The sequence below is a fragment of the Sinocyclocheilus rhinocerous genome, unplaced genomic scaffold (genome assembly GCF_001515625.1).
Source record: "Sinocyclocheilus rhinocerous isolate Xijiao unplaced genomic scaffold, SAMN03320098_v1.1 scaffold57, whole genome shotgun sequence".
In the NCBI taxonomy this organism is placed as follows: domain Eukaryota; kingdom Metazoa; phylum Chordata; class Actinopteri; order Cypriniformes; family Cyprinidae; genus Sinocyclocheilus; species Sinocyclocheilus rhinocerous.
This window is the reverse complement of record NW_015652130.1, coordinates 776309-792575: the sequence shown is the minus strand read 5'-3', so window position 1 is coordinate 792575 and position 16267 is coordinate 776309. Positions and strand designations below refer to the sequence as shown.

The window sequence follows — 16267 nt, the reverse complement described above, 5'->3', positions numbered from 1 at the left end:
TCATGTTCACACACTTATTCTTGACATTTTTGTAAGATATTCAGTCATCTTTTTTTCTTCAGAGACAGATAGACAGCACCGAGTCAGTATCTCCCTCTCAAAGTCAAAAGATCAAAGCATCTCTCATCTTGTCCTTCTCAAAATCTGAAAATCCAGCTTGTCTTTTTTTTTTCTCCAGCCACACAAAGTAACAAACGCTAGCCGGCGCGCTCGGCCCCAGGATTACGATCCTTCTATCTTAATCTGTCCATCTTTTTAAGCAAATAGCATGGCCTTGCATAACCGAGGAGAACAACTGGCGTACATAGTTCTCGTTGACCCGATGAGGGTGTTTAAATGCTAAGCTGGATGGGATGATGAGCCCGGAAACTATTTGCCAACTTTAACCGATAGTTTGACCCTGCAGTGTTGACCCACATGTGAGATTTCTTTCCCATGTGCTCTTGCAAGCAACCTGTGATTTTAAGTTAATGTGTGTCTCTAGGCTGGTTTTTGACTGCAGTCGCTCAGAGCTGTGCAGTTATGTTATATGTAAATGTAATATTATCAACACATCCAATTTGGTTAAATGCTGTAGTGTGGGCGGCTGTTTTGATCCTTGTATCCACAACACTTAATTCAGACTTTGGGCACTTATTGTGGTAGTTCGGTGACTCTGTGTTTCTAAAAAATGATGTCGCCGTGATAGGAATGTGAGTGTTTGGTATGTATCTGATTGATCTTTGTCAGGCAGGGGAAAAAAATGACAAACCGCTATCATGTAGTGTGTGTGTGTGTGTACCTGTTTCATATACGTATGGAAATTGCTGCCATATATCTAGATCTAAAGTGAAGCATTTAAATATTCAAATACAGATCCAAAACAATTTGCAGGCATTACTTTGCATAGAGTGTTATTTGTTGACGTGGAGTGTGTTGGAACAAAGAGCGAACGCTGGCTGATGGGAAGCAGAAAAAGAAACAGCCTTTTCTCAGAATAGTGGGAGATAAAGGTGTGGAAGCGTTGAGTCTACAGTACATATGCATACTGGTAAGTTATTTAATGAAAACAAATATTGCCTTGTGCTTTGATAGTTTAGTTTTTTAAATAAAGTTTTGTTATTTTTAATAAAGTTTTGTTATTTTTAGTGCTGGGCAACGATTAATCGCGATTAATCACATCCAAAATAAAAGTTTTTGTGTACATAATATATGTGTGTGTACTGTGTATTTATTATGTATATATAAATACACACGCATGCTTGTATATTTAAGAAAAATATGTTATGTTTATATATTAAATATATTTATATATAATATAAAATTATATGTTTATAAATATATACATGCAAATACATGTAAATACAAACAAAATATATACTGTATGTGTGTGTATATATACATAATAAGTATACACAGTTCACACACCTAATATTATATAAACAAAAACTTTTATTTTGGATGCGATTAATCACGATTAATCATTGCCCAGCACTAGTTATTAAAAAAAAAAAAAAGCTTTGTGGGATTTCGCTTCAGCTGCTGTTGGAATTTCTTCCTCAGAACATAAAGATATTTTGAGGACTGTTTCCATGCTCTTTTCCATCCAACTACAACGGAGTGTTTAAAAGTAAAAAAATTATGCAAAAGCACCGTAAAATGTCAGCATTTCAGTCATTATTCACTGAAAATCTTGATATCCTGCCTAGCTTTACTTGGTGCGTTCATGAGAGAAAGTAGCAATATCTGATTTATAAATGAATGATTCATTTGGATCTTTTGAATCTATTAATGATTTGTTCACAAATCAAAATAATTTGTAGCATTTAACTCAATGATTTAATCCAGTTCCAGTGGTTAGCACATTATGGCATAAATGTTCAGTTTCTCACACAAATAATATAGCTCATTGGTCATACTCTATAGGCAACTTTTGTGATGCTCATGGTGCTTTTGAGTTCTTTTTCAAAGCTTGAACATCCTTGCACTGTAATTGCATAGGCAAGTCTGACCAGCACAGACTTCCGAATATCTCCTATCCTGTTCTGTAGAAAAAAGAACTTCATACAGGTTTGTAGCGACATGAGGGTGACTAAATGAAGATGAACTGATCATTTTTGAGTGAACAAACCAGTTTGAGAGTTCTCATGTTGAGTCCATGTCGTTGCCGAGCTGAAAATGGCCCTTAAAACATCATCATTTCTCTCCACATTTCAACACAAAAGACTCTATTGTGACCATGCTGTGCAGATGTTTATTTAAAGTCTCCTCTCTCACACAGTAACGTACGTTTCACCCAAAGAAAACACATCACCCCCCTTCTCACTGTGTATGCCAGAGTGTGTGTCCGTGAGTGGGAGGGAAAGAGAGGGGGAGAAAGGAGAAAAAGAGTGGAATAAATTAAGAAACATCAAGTGGTGATTTAGTGGGAGAGATAGAGACAAGACAGGATGTGGCGGGGATGGGACGAATAGACAAGCGGGAGAAATAGAGGGGGTTAAGAGGCGCGAGATGGAGAGAGACTGGAAAAAAATAGACCGCCTGAATGTTTGACAGGGTTAAACACAGTGAAAGATTACCAGAGAAATCTAAGACATCTGTAGCGAGTATCAGCGAGAGCATTAATTAGGAGGAATCAGCGGTTTTTAATTCTTTTCTATGTGCTCGGCAGTAACGAAAGAGATGAATAATTGAAGGGAAGGAGCAGCCTTAGAACACTGTTTAAATGTAGCTAATGTCACTTGATTTACTCATTTATCTTATCAACTTAATTTCAATAAAATATTTGTAATATGTTTTTTGTTGTTCTGCAGATGGAATCTCTTATAGGGGAAAAAGCTAAAAAAAAAAACAGAAAAAATTGAAAAAGCTAAAATTTTTAATTGCGACATCTCAATGCCACAATGTGAATATATATTCACATATTTATATATTTATGCATGTATATGAATTAGGTAGTATAAGAATTAGGTAGAAAAAGCAGAAATTTCAGACAGTTTTATTGTCTACAAGGGGGGAATTGTAAGTCTGATCATTTTGAAATGAAATTGCCTTCTGATTTGAGATTGATACATAGCCATAGCACATCACTCAGGATGAGTTATGAATTGAAGTTTAGTATGTAGATTTAGGGGTTTAGAATATCCCCAACCCACACGATGAGCAATAATCATAGTGATTTAGCCTGTTACAGACTGTAGAAGGAGATTAATCTACCCTAAAGACAGTGTCCAGTGGGGAGGAGACTTGTATTCAAATTAGGGTCTAATTTATTAATGTAATCCATGATAATCCCCAATAGAGGTGCAGCATGTCAGAGTGTCAACAAATCGCATTTGATTGTGCTGATCATGTGACCTTAGTGTAACCAGTTTTACAATAGTTTCCATGGGGGTTAAATTATGATTTATGATTTAAGCATGCTGTTTTTGTTTTGTTAACCTAATAAACTAATAGCGAGGAACGAGGCTGCTTTAAAAAATCTCCCATCAGCTTCACTGATCATTCCTTTTGTTGAATAATTGATTTTTACTCGAATTTTGAGTAAAATTAATATCTGATCAAATTAATATTAACACTGCCTGAAATATTTATGATGAGTGATAAAACTATGAACTATCTGCAAGATGATAAATGGCAAGAAAATTCCAAATTAAGATAGAGCCATTAGTCTGTTTTTCATCTCGAGTTTAAGAAATAAATGAGAGAATTATTTTTCCAGCTACATGCAAATTAGACATTGTGCATGTTGGACAGAATAAGGCCTAAATGAAGTTCGTAAGGAGACTGCAACTCAAGGGGAGATGAGTACTGTTTTCATAAATGTGTGTTTTTAGCAGTTTATAGCAACTAGGTGTTTCTAATAGTTGGAGAGTGGTACAATATGATGTGACCAAATTAGACTTTTGCAACATGTTTACAGTTTTGACAGGTTATGCTCAAATGTAAAAGTTTTGTAATGTTGGCTCCCCTATTTCCATCCTATGATTTATGTTTTTGACATGACTGCAGGCACAAATCATTAGAAAGCTTAATTTATACATAATGACACCCAAAAGTGTTAACGTGCATCCAACTGAATTTCTTTACATCTCAGTGTTAGATGATGTTCTATATGTCACACATATGATACATAGTGGGGTATATGGAAATAAACAAAACCGATAATGTCCTGGGGAAGTGTATTCAAAGCAAGCAGTCAGCCTTAAGCAATGCACAGTTAATGTTGAGTTGTTATGAATAGGGATGCAACGATATCAAAATCTCACGATATGATAATATCTCAATATGAAGTTCACGATACAATATTATTGGGATATTTTTAAAAAAAAAAGAAAAAATGAAGACTTGGAAAGCAAAATCTAAATTTTGTACATTTTAAAGCAAGTAAATTATTCTATCTAATGCACTTTGAGAGTGAACTGACTTGTACCTGAACTTTAAATGGGTCTCAACCCTCTTTTTATTTGTGGTACACTGTCTCAGTCTAAATTACATTCACACTGGTGTTTTAGGAAGCCACATAAATTAGATAATAATAATAATAATAATAATAATAATAACAACAACAATTTTATATTATTGCTATTCTTATGAAAGTAATAGCCATATATTTGAAAACAATTGCACTGTAAAATAAATGAAAATGAATGTTTCATAGGTATATTATTTTTGCTTTAAACTACAGTAGGGAAATTACAGTACTTCTTTCATAATTTCTACACTTAAAAGAGATATTTTGAATTTGGACTGCATTTAAACCGCTAGCTGTCAGCAATTCATACTGCACTTTTAAGCTTTTATTTTGACGGAAACGGCAGTAGAGCTTTTATTTTGAAGGAAAACTCCAGCTTCAGTGTAAACAGTCTTACAAAAACGCGTCTCGCTACAAATCTAACGAAATGCTGTAATCATCTGCCATGAAAATAAAGCATAATTAGTGCTGTTGCATTCCCAAATGCGCGCTAAACTCACAGCACATGCAATAACGAGTTCACTGTTTTTAGTTCGTTTGACAGATACTATGTCAAAGCATAACGGCCCAAAACACAACTTTAAATACCTTTTATGCTAGAACAAGACATTTAAATATATTTTAAAAACGACACTACACTACACTAGACCTATCGTTTCATATCGTCATGTGACCACGATAATATCGAGATACCACGATATTGATAATACCGTTACATCCCCAGTTATAAGATCTATTTGTTTTAGGCAACATGTGATATAGGATGTTCAGCTGTTTGATGTTTTTGCCTTTGTTTTTCACATTTACTATGTGAACCATAACCAAATCGGAATTCAGTGGGATTTTAAATTATTGTACACTGTAAAAAATTATATGGTCGATTAGTCATTGCAACATATGCTTTTCCATTGCTTTAACCAATTTCAACTGAATTTTTATGTTATGAGAGACAAGATTTTAAAAAACGAGATGAAGCCAGTTTGATTATGCTCAAAAACTGAAGACTGAACCTAAGTTTTTAATTTGACTTTTTTACAGTGTACGATGTAAATTCAGCTTCCAGTTTCTGTGACTGTTTTGGACGGGATTTATGCATTTATGGTGCGGCAACTCTCATTGTGGATATTTTTGCATAACAATGTCTTGTCAGAATTAAATATTCATAGTTATCCGAAAACAATCCATGGTTCGGACCGAAATGATAGTTGCTGTAATAAATAAAGTCACTTGTAATGATAGTTCTGAATTTTAATGCCGGTTTATGAACATAATAAAGGCAACATGAAAGACTTGCCATTCAATATCAGATAGCCAGGGAGAAGCAAATGATTTCAAATATTTGATATTTAAATTATTTTCAAATGAACAGAGAAGTGAGCAGAGAGAAGGGCGAGGAGTTTCCCCCGGTGGTCCTTCGGGGGCTTTGTTTCTGTGGCGTTGCTCATTAGCGAAGCGAGTCCATAGAACCGGCACACACACACCGAACAGAGACCCTGAGCATGGCGTCAACATGCGCACGCTCGCTCACTCTTTGAGGGAAGGCTGACCGAGAAGCTGTCCTGATTAAAATGACAATAGTCTAATTAACTCGACCTCTGTGTCAGTGCACAAAACAGTCGCTTGGCCTGCCAGTTTCCTTTTTTCGTGCTATTTCTTTGTCTTCTCCGTTCCAGAAGTGAGAGATTTTTCTCCTCCTGTCATGGCGTGGTGCTCCAAACCGTTTCCGAGTTGTGCTAATGGCAATTATTTTCATAAGCTAATTAAATCAAGGGCCTGCTCTGTGTTTCTAGCTGCAAATCCTTGAGGGACTTATCTTAAGGCTAGCGCTGCAAGCACCTTTAAGTAGCAGCCTGTTAGTAATTGAGAAAAAGGGATATACTTCTAAAATGTTTGTGTTTTATCTAAATCTAAACCTCGAATTTGTGAAATGGCTCGTTTTAGGCAGAACCAGGGCGACTTAGCGGCTAACCTCCCTCACCCTGTTTTTCCTCCAGCCCGTTCCAAAGTCAGCGCGAGAGAAAGAGATAAAGAGGAAAAGAGATGCCAGACGAAAGGAAAGGAAACCATTTCGCTGACAAGTAGAAGAACACTAAGCCAGATAACGTCGAATCTTTAAAGCTCTCAAACAGGCACCATTCTGAAAGTTGTATTTTCCTCTTGCCCCCGCAATCTGTTGCCATTATTCGATTGGTTAATCTCATCTGAGGGCGGAGAAGAAAAAACAAGTGGAAAAAAAGAGAGAGAGAAGAAAAGAACCGCTTAGATGAGTGGAGTGGAAAGTGCTTTCAGTTCTATTATCCTTCTTTTGGTGATTGCGGCCCATAGGGAGATAATTACGCTTTAGTCTTGAGTTAATGAAACGAAAACTTTCTTTCTTTTCTCTCGGCTGAAAAGGAACGGTTGATCTTTTGTGCCACTATCTGAAGACATCTCCCACCCTTGACAGGGGCACATTGAGGATGCGTTTTGTTTTAGGCTGAAAAAGGCCCCCCCTCTCCCCGTACGCACACACTTAGGCTGTCAGTTGAGCAGCGATATGACAAATCCTTCAGCATATTGAGTTGCCGGTTCCTCTCGCTTCAGATGCTCTTCCTTGTAGCTCCGCTGCTAATAAAATACACCCAAAAAAACAAAACAGAGAAATGCTCTCAACATAACACATAGCCTTTACTCAAAGCAAAAGCAACTAACTTTTTGATGCAATAATACAATAATTATACAATAATACAATAATTATACAATAATACAATAATTATACAATAATACAATAATTTCGAGCGAACAAAATAACTCCTATCTCATGAGCAGTTTGGTTTGTGTAATGAGCAAATTACAATTAGTGTAATTCCAATAACTATATGCTTTCAAACTGGAGCTGTGGCTTACTAGTTAGTACATGCTGTTTATATTTAGCCTGGTTGCTTATGGAGTTTCTGTTTCTGTTCTGTTCCCAATTCTGTTTCTACATAATAATAATAATAATAATTTTATATCTATAATAATAAAAATATAAAATGATTAATACTGTTGTTGGTTATTATGAATTGTTAATGTAGTTATTTTTTATATAATACGATTTTGTTCTTGTGTGAAGCTGAATGTGTCTAGTGCTACTACTACTGCTACTATTACTACTAAATATTTTTACACTAATAATAAAATAAATTAGTAGTAGTAGTAGTAGTAGTTGTTGTTGTTTTGAAGCTAGGAGTCTGGTGCAAAGCATGTTATTATTATATTATATTATATTATAAATATTTAAAAATATAAAATAATAATTCATTATTAGTATTATTTTGATTAATTTTTGTTTTTGTGTGTAACAATACTTTGTTTCTAGTGCTAATAATAATAATAATAATAATAATGTGTTATTTTTGCACTTGACAATTATATCTTGAAGTCATCATCTCATCATGATGTTTGTGAGGCGGTTTTGTTTATTGGTGTTAGTGTTTATTGGTGCTTACAGTATGTGAGAAATACAGGTTTTAATTCTGATCTAGTCCTGATTCCATTCTTGGCCTCTGTCTGTTGTTGTCTGTGAACCAAAAATAGCAAAAAAAACAAAAACAAAAAAAAAACAATGAAAAATAATAAAATAGAATATTTTTATCTTTAAACCATCATGTGTTTGTGCGGCAAGGTTGTGATGAAAGTTTGTTTGTGCACCGTCCCTGTAGAAGTCCACATCTGGTGTGTGGCGTTTTAGGACCGGGTTATTCTGACCCCAACTCCTCCTCCTCTCTCACATTTCATCATCTGTTCTGCAGCTCTCCACTTCTCACTCACTCATTCTTTGGCCTTGCTGGATCCATCTGCTGTTATTATTTGCCTCTGATAATTGGCTTGAACAATGGAATGCCTGTGTGTCCCCCTCGCCTTTGAAACAAGACACCCTGTTTATTTTCTGGAGGTTCTGTCTGTGCTCCCTCTTTCTTTTCCTTTCTCACTCACCTCATCCGTCAATCCTGATCCTTTCCCCCTTTTCTCTCCCCATCTTTCTCCATCTCTCTCTTTCTAAGTTTCTCACTCTCTGCTCCTTTTTTTAAGTGAGTTGTTAAAGTCACACATGTGAGTGCGTTTATGAATGAGTGTCATGCTCGGGATTCTTTGCAGGGATGGGTCGTGATTGCTCAGCTTACCGTCGATCATGTGACATTACATCTCTCAACAGCCACTTTAAGGTCAAGAGAGAGTGTGAGAGAGAGGGAAAGGGAGAGTTGCAAGAAATAAAGCACCATATTATTGAACTGCACTGTCTTTTTTACCTCCACCTACATCCTGTTTGTCAAGTTGTTTTCATTCCTAAGTTTTATTAATAACAAGCATGCAAGAAAAGTGGAAACATCAGATGCAAATCAGCAAAAATAAATGAATATGAGATAATGAAACGAAATCATCATCATCATTTATATTTTGATGATTTTGATTTGTATATTTAATATTACTTTTGTTGATAATGTGTGAAGTTAAATGTGCCTAGTGCAAAGCATAAACCAAAACAGCCAAAACAAATTAGTATTTTTTTAATATTATATTATATTATATTATATTATATTATATTATATTATATTATTATATTATTATACATTTTGCACTTACTCATTTAGGAATCATCAAACCAAACATTTGTAGTTTATCTCCAGTGTATAGTCTATTTCTTCTCAGCCGTAGTTTGATTAAAGTATTCCAGGGATAGAACGGGACAGGTATGCTTTTCCCAGCAGGCAGTGGGGCGATCGGTGCCAGCCCTTCATTTGCTGAGTGTTTGTGTTTATGCAAACAGAGGCCCTCTTCCTGCATATTCAATCTTCGACTCAGGCTTTTGTTGTGTTTAGACCACATACCTCCAGCCCCCGAGACGAGAGTGCATGTGTATGCGAGCCAGAGAGCGCGAACGGGGCAAGGCTGCTGGTTGCATACTGCTCGCACCTCACTTACAACTTGATATAGAGGCAGCTGGTGAAGACAGGACTTTTGTTATAGTGCAGATCAAAGTGTGGGACGCTGGAATTGTTTGGATTTGTCTTGTGGAGCACTGGGTTATGTTCATGGGTAAGTGTTCACAGACTTTAAGCGATGCATTTACTCTCCCTCTTGCTTGCTGGGCTAAAAATACTGTCTTAAACGCTTACGTTTCTGACTGTGCACCTCGGATCCCCCTCGTTCTCACTGTCTCACTCTCTTTTTCTGAGCAAACCACACGGTGTCTGCCTCCACTCTTTCCTGTCCAATTAGATCTTTGCCTCAAAAGGAGAAGTGAATCTGTATTGAGAGATTTTGCGCTTTCCTCAGTCACTGTGCTTACTCTCACTCTGTCTCTGTACATGGAAATGGAATTTGTGGGTTATTGATATTAATAGTGGTGCACAGGATCTGTGGTCAAAAGAGAGAAGAGAACGGATGAGAAAAAGAGAGAGCAAGAGAAAAAGAAGGCGATTGGTGGGGGAGAAAGAGGAAACGTGATGTCAGAGGAGACGTTAAAGCATGGTTGAGATCATACAAAGAAATTAACCATAATTATTAATGATATGGTAAAAAAAGAAGTATGTGTAATAGTTAGGAAAGCTATAGAAGTCTTTATTTAGCTCTTCTCTATCAGCCAGTCTTCTATCTTCAGTGTCACATGATACTTCCGAAATCATTCTCATATGCCAATTTGCTGAAACATTTTTTATTGTTAGTAATGTTGAAAGCTGAGTAATGTTTTTGTCAGAACAGTGATATATTTTTTCAGTATTTTTTTAATGAATAGAAAAGTTCATAAGAACAGCATTTATTTGAAAGATAAATATTTTTTAACATTATAAATGTATTTGCTGTCAATTTAATACATTCTTGCTGAATAAAAGTATTCATTTATTTAAAATAATGAGTAATAAATAAAAAATAATAAATAACTGTAAATAATAATAGCATAATAATAGTAAAATAATAGTAATAATAGTAAAAAAATCTAAATATTAGTTTCTCTCAACTTTTGAATGGTAGTAGTCTATATATCGGCAAGACAGATTAATCGGCAGATATTTGGCCATTTCTTCTGAAATATTTGTAAATGGATAATGCACATTTTATTATTATTATTATTTTATTTTATTTTTTTGCATTTAGCATTTTGTAGATTTAATAGAAGTTTATTAGAAAAAAATCTCCCAGACATTTTAAAGAATGTTCACTCTGTTCTTTTCCCTTTTTGACAGAAGCTCCATACGACTTGCTTGCAATATTTCAAGGGCCAGATTTACTATCCAGCTTGCACCAGCGCAAACCCTCCTTTGGCGTTAAAAACTACTGTCAGGAATTACAAAAGACACGAAGTGGGAAATTGGCGCTGAAAAGGCGTGGACAGTTATTTTTGCAACTCACCTTATTGAATATGCATTTGCAGGAATTTCCTTTTCGATCGGTAAATTTATGGGAGGAGAGTATTTAAATGAATCACGCAACGCGATTTACTAAGATTTGCATTCGTCAATTCACTGGTATTTGCATCGTTATTTAACACCCAAAAAATAATTTTCTTTTTTGTTTTACAGAGGAACAAAAGGAAACTGTTCCTCTAATAGTTTTACACAACACCATTCTACAATATTTTTGTGCAGTGCTTGTCAGAGGACACTGGATAGATTTGCTTCCTTGACCAATAGGGGAGAAGAGGAGCTGGTCACAGCCTATGAGCTGCACTCAATCTCTGCATAAATTAATATGCTAACGAAGCAGGAATGTTCATTTATGACCCCACCGCAGAAGTAGCCACAGATATGCTATTTAAGCATTCGCAAACCGATTAATGGAATGACTTTGCTTGGTGGTAAATATTCATGTGCTCATGTGTTTTTGGTGAAGTGAGGAAAGAGATGGTCCATTAGATGGACTGAAGAGGCGTTCATAATGACTACCAGGGCCTTTTCCATTAGGATTGGCTTGGTTTTAGCCAGGAATCGGTTGGAGTGTGTGATTCGACAGCCTGTACAATGTAAATGCGGTCGAATAAGAACAACATTTTGCAGAAGTCCTCTTCAGGTCTGCTTTTATAAATGAGATTGTTGATATTCATGTGCATGATATAATTTTTAGCCATCATTGTCATGTATGACCAAAGTTTTTACAAAGTTTTTACAAAGTTTTATATTTTTAATATATATATATATATATATTAGTGGTGTCAAAATGGTGTCGCGTCCGGTGTAGAAACGGTTCACTGTTCCGCTACTGTTATTACTGTTATTACACTTGTATACAAAACTTCGTATTATGCTTGTTATAGAGTGCGTGACGTCACGTGCACTACCGCCGGTGGCAGTAGACAACGGTGACGCGGTTGTCACGGCGACCGTCACAGCCCTAGAAATAAATGGCATTTTAAACTATATTAAAATAGAAATAGTTATTTTAAACTGTAATAATGTTACTGTATTTTTACCCCAAACTTTTGAAAAGTAGTATAAATGATCTGTAACGAAAACAAACAATTAGGTAAATATCACTTTAATGCAATTATACAAAAAGTGTCAAAATATGTAATTATGTGTATTTAGGATATATCAACAACTTTTGGACACTGTTGGACATTGTTTGACAAACTAGTGAATTTGAAAATTGAGTTAATTAAGTCCAAAGGGCCAAAATTGTCTATAGTTGAAGAAACACCTTTATACAAGAACTTACAGTTGTTGTTTTTTCCCTGTCTGTTTCTTTGCTATTATCTTCAGACAGTATTTAGCCCTTGTGCTCATTTAGTTGTCTCTCTTGCCGTGTTTCCTTCATAACACACCCATGAAGCCGATCATCTCAGCAGTTCCCCGAGCACCAGAGTGCTGGTTCTTTTCCTTCTCCAGCTGGGTCTAACAGTATGAGCGTATTTATTCACTCCCCAGGCCTCCACCACCCCGCTGCTCAAAACACCAGCATTACCTCCAACTTCATGCATTCAGTCTGGACTGTTATCGATTTAGCAACACATTACGGTGTTAAAAACTGAAAGGTAACTGCTGTTGTGCGTTTCCCCCCCCCCTTCGTTCTCAATGCAAAATGTTCTCGTCATTAGGACGAGAGAACATTTGTCTAAATGAGCGTTAGGCATTTCAGTAAACTCATTTAGCACCTGAGACCTTAGCAGGTGATTTGAATAAATGATGTTTAGCTTTTTAAGCTGAAAAATTCATCACCTGTCACCAAGAGCCATTGATTCATAACAGCAGGGATGACATGTTAATTGAAGTCTAATGAATTAGAATGAGAGAATATGGAATCAGCACAAGATACGCGGAAAAGGCATACGGTCCTTGTGGTGGCTGGTGTTTTTAGTCACTGTAAATGCTGACCACCCACCTTAACAAGGGCATTGAACAGATAATTGATGCAAGAACATGGACCGGCTGTACCAATGTGTTTTATCTGCGCTCACTTTACCTGAGATAAACAGAATCACTCTGCTCAAACGGCCAGCCACTGTTTTGACTGCCAAATGTAAACTGCATATTTTTTCACGTTCGGCTAAGCTTTCATGCTTTTATTCAAATGCCCAAGGGATGCTGGCCTATAGTATCTTTCTCAATAGTCTAGCATGAGAATATGCTCTTAGAGTATATTGAGACTGTAAATGTGAGCTTGTTTGCCTCACTGGCTTTTAGGAGGAGGTACTTTATAATACTATGGTACTTTATAGGTACTTTAAAATACTATGACACTTTGAAACTGAAATTCATGCATTATGGGTTTTATGTTGTATTCCATGGTACTTCCAAGAATAGTAGTGTGACACCATGCCCAAAAAATTATACTTTTTCAAAAGATTTCTATTTTTTATATGTCCAAAAAATGGTATTGTTATGATATGTTTTGTTACTTGTTTTGGTAACTAATCTAGTTTTAGCAGCAGATTTATTGTAAACTCTACTGTACAACTGTTGCTTGATATAAAGTTAAAGTTTAACCCTGAAAATGAAATGGATTAATAAGGGCGATGAATCACACATTTCCATATTGTATTTAATAGTTAAAATATAGCCTAAAAGTGTGTTTTTCTGTTCTCTCAAGTTCTGTTTAGTAGATGATGTGCTTATTCGGTATGTCCACGATTGAGTCCTCATTAGTTTATCTGCACCATCAAAATAGCTTACCAAAATAGCTTACTTTTAATGTCATTTTGTACGCACAGAGATGACTGATGGTTTGTGACAGCTGCAGTAATTTTACATCTACAGCTTTTCCTCTGTGCTTGTTGTCTCTGCAGGCCGGGGAGGTTAAACGCAGCGCTGGAACTGAAGACGGCCGCAAATAAACAAGTCCTTGGAGAAGGTAAACAAATGATTAGTTATTAGACTCCAGTGGAGCTGTGTATGAGTGTGGATGCACGTGTGTGTGTGTGTGTGTGTGTGTGTGTGTGTGTGTGTGTTTGTTTACAGAGGTCATTTCTTGTGCTATTATTCTATATCTAGTTTAATGAGTCACTTGATTTGTTGCAGCTCTTGTGTTTGTATGCTTTTCTCAAGGTTGAGAGAAAAGGAGAGGTCGTTTATTTTTGTCAAAGTTTACCACTAAACAGGAAACTGCACAGGTCTTTTATTCCCTTTGTTTCTCATGTTTCTTGTTTTTGAGAACCGATTTGGTTTTTATCAATCCTTGTTGAGTTGCTGAGAAATCAACGTATTTAAAACAGTCAGTGTTATTAATAAGACTTTTTGAGTTATCCTGGTACTATGATGTGAATAATTTAGCCAGTAGTGGCACCAAACAATGTGTGAAATGCTATTTGGTTTCCAAACAGGTTTCCCAACCTGTCTGCTCCAGAATGGAACAGACCTAAGCAGCTGACATGGAGACCGGAGCAAACCATAGAAGTGAAATAGGGGTGTTCACATACTGTATTAAGGCACAGGGTGGGAGAGGGATTGAGCTTGTGTGTCTGTTCTATCTCTAACATAGTGGACAAGGAAGGGACTTCCCATCCTTTCCCATGAGCTCATGCTTACAGACACATTCACACACACCCAAATACGCAAACATAGTTCACTATGTCTGTTTGTTTTCTCTTTTTGTTTTTCTTACCATATACACCTTCTTAAAAAGCTACCCCTGCCTTCTTTCTGCATCATTAGTCTGTTGACCTCACTCTTTTGTCATTACACACTACAAACACTGTAAAAACTTTATAGCAACCAGTATCTTTGTCCTTTGTCTTCTTTTTCAGTAAAAAGAATTTGGAAATTATGACAAGAATGATGCTGAGGAATTACATTACACTGATTTTGGATTTTGATAACTTTACAGACTTTTTCAACTTTTTTGATTTATCATACACTTTGTTTTAACGCAAAAAGACTTACTTATATATTTAATTCAGTCCACTTCTCGGCAGAAACACACGTTTATTTCTGTATGGATGACTGATACAGTCCTATCCCCACTCAACCACACTTCCATAAGTTAAAGTAAGTGTATATCCACTTAAACTCTGAGTACATTTTCAGAGAGCTAAACAGCAGGGGAAAATATGATATTTGCATGCTGTGTGGCGCCTGCCAAGGGCTAAATTGGAATGCCTCTGAAGATCATACACTTGATTATTTACTTTATTTGCCTCATCCTCTCGTTTTACGGCAACCACAAAGATGGAAATTCTGAGGTAACACCAAATGAAAAGTTGTATATTGATGCATGTTAGGGCGCAGGGGTGGATTAGGGTCCATGTAATAGCTCTTCCGAGTACATTTTATTGCTTACTACAAAAAAAATGTAATTCTGTGTATCAGCATCAGGTTGAAAATTGCTTTGTATTAGCATTAGCATTTGGTAAGCCCCTAATTCCCCTGTTTCTACAGCTGAGTGTGTTTCTATGCATTTACAAGTGCTTCCGATTCGTAGGAGTTCACTTAAATCTCTTTTTCTGCCAAAGCTATGAACATAATAAACAAGCCAGCATGGCTAAAGTGCCACACGGGGGAGATTGCTAACGAGAAAGTTAAATGCTTACGCTAGTCACACAGTTGTTTATGCGCCCGTGTGCATAACTCCAGAGAGGTTTATAACTCTGCTGTAATTTTTAGAGCGGTAACATCTGAAACGAAAGAATTAGTGCCAGCTTCTCTTTTTTTGTTAATCATGAAAGTGTCAGCATTTTTCTGTATTGTGGAAGTGTGTAATGATAATTCCTTAGAAATACAGTATGGACGATTACAATAATCACAAAAAAATAATGACATTGCCATGGTGCTAATTATTATTATTTTTTTTTTTTTTTAAAGTAATGGTACTGTTAAATAACTGTTGGCTAAATTATGCAAAAATTATGATGTTGTATGATTAGAAACAGTTGAAATTACCATGTTTTTTTTGTTTTTTTTTAAACTAGCTACTTTTCCTTCTAGGTTATTTTTATGTTAGATAATATTTTATCCAACATATCTAACAGTTCTGTGTGTGCAATTAACATAATGTGTACTTCTTTGTATGGACAGTAACTGATTTCACAATGGCATATATCAAAGATATTGCTTTGGTTTTTGATTCATACAAAGGTCTTACTTTTGGACTTGTGCTTTAAGCTAAAAATTTCTAAACTGATTCCAAATTCATTGATATATTTAGTAAACTGAAAATCTTAAAAAGGAAAAGGTGCTAGGCTATTTTATTTACATTTACATTTACATTTAGTCATTTAGCAGACGCTTTTATCCAAAGCGACTTACACATGAGGACAATAAAAGCAGTCAAAACTAACAAAAGAGCAACAATATATAAGTGCAAATGACAAGTCTCGGTTAGCCTAACGCAGTACACGTAGCAAGGTGTATATATATATATATA

General features: G+C 35.8%; 1 long non-coding RNA gene across 1 annotated transcript in view; it reads left to right on the top strand.

Annotated features, from left to right (window-relative positions):
* The window catches only part of LOC107713515 (uncharacterized), an 82089-nt gene that overhangs the window by 12123 nt on the left and 53699 nt on the right, over positions 1 to 16267 (top strand). Inside the window, exon 4 of the long non-coding RNA XR_001636896.1 lies at positions 13695 to 13759. This is a non-coding gene — a long non-coding RNA (uncharacterized LOC107713515). The remainder of the gene's footprint in view (positions 1 to 13694; positions 13760 to 16267) is intronic.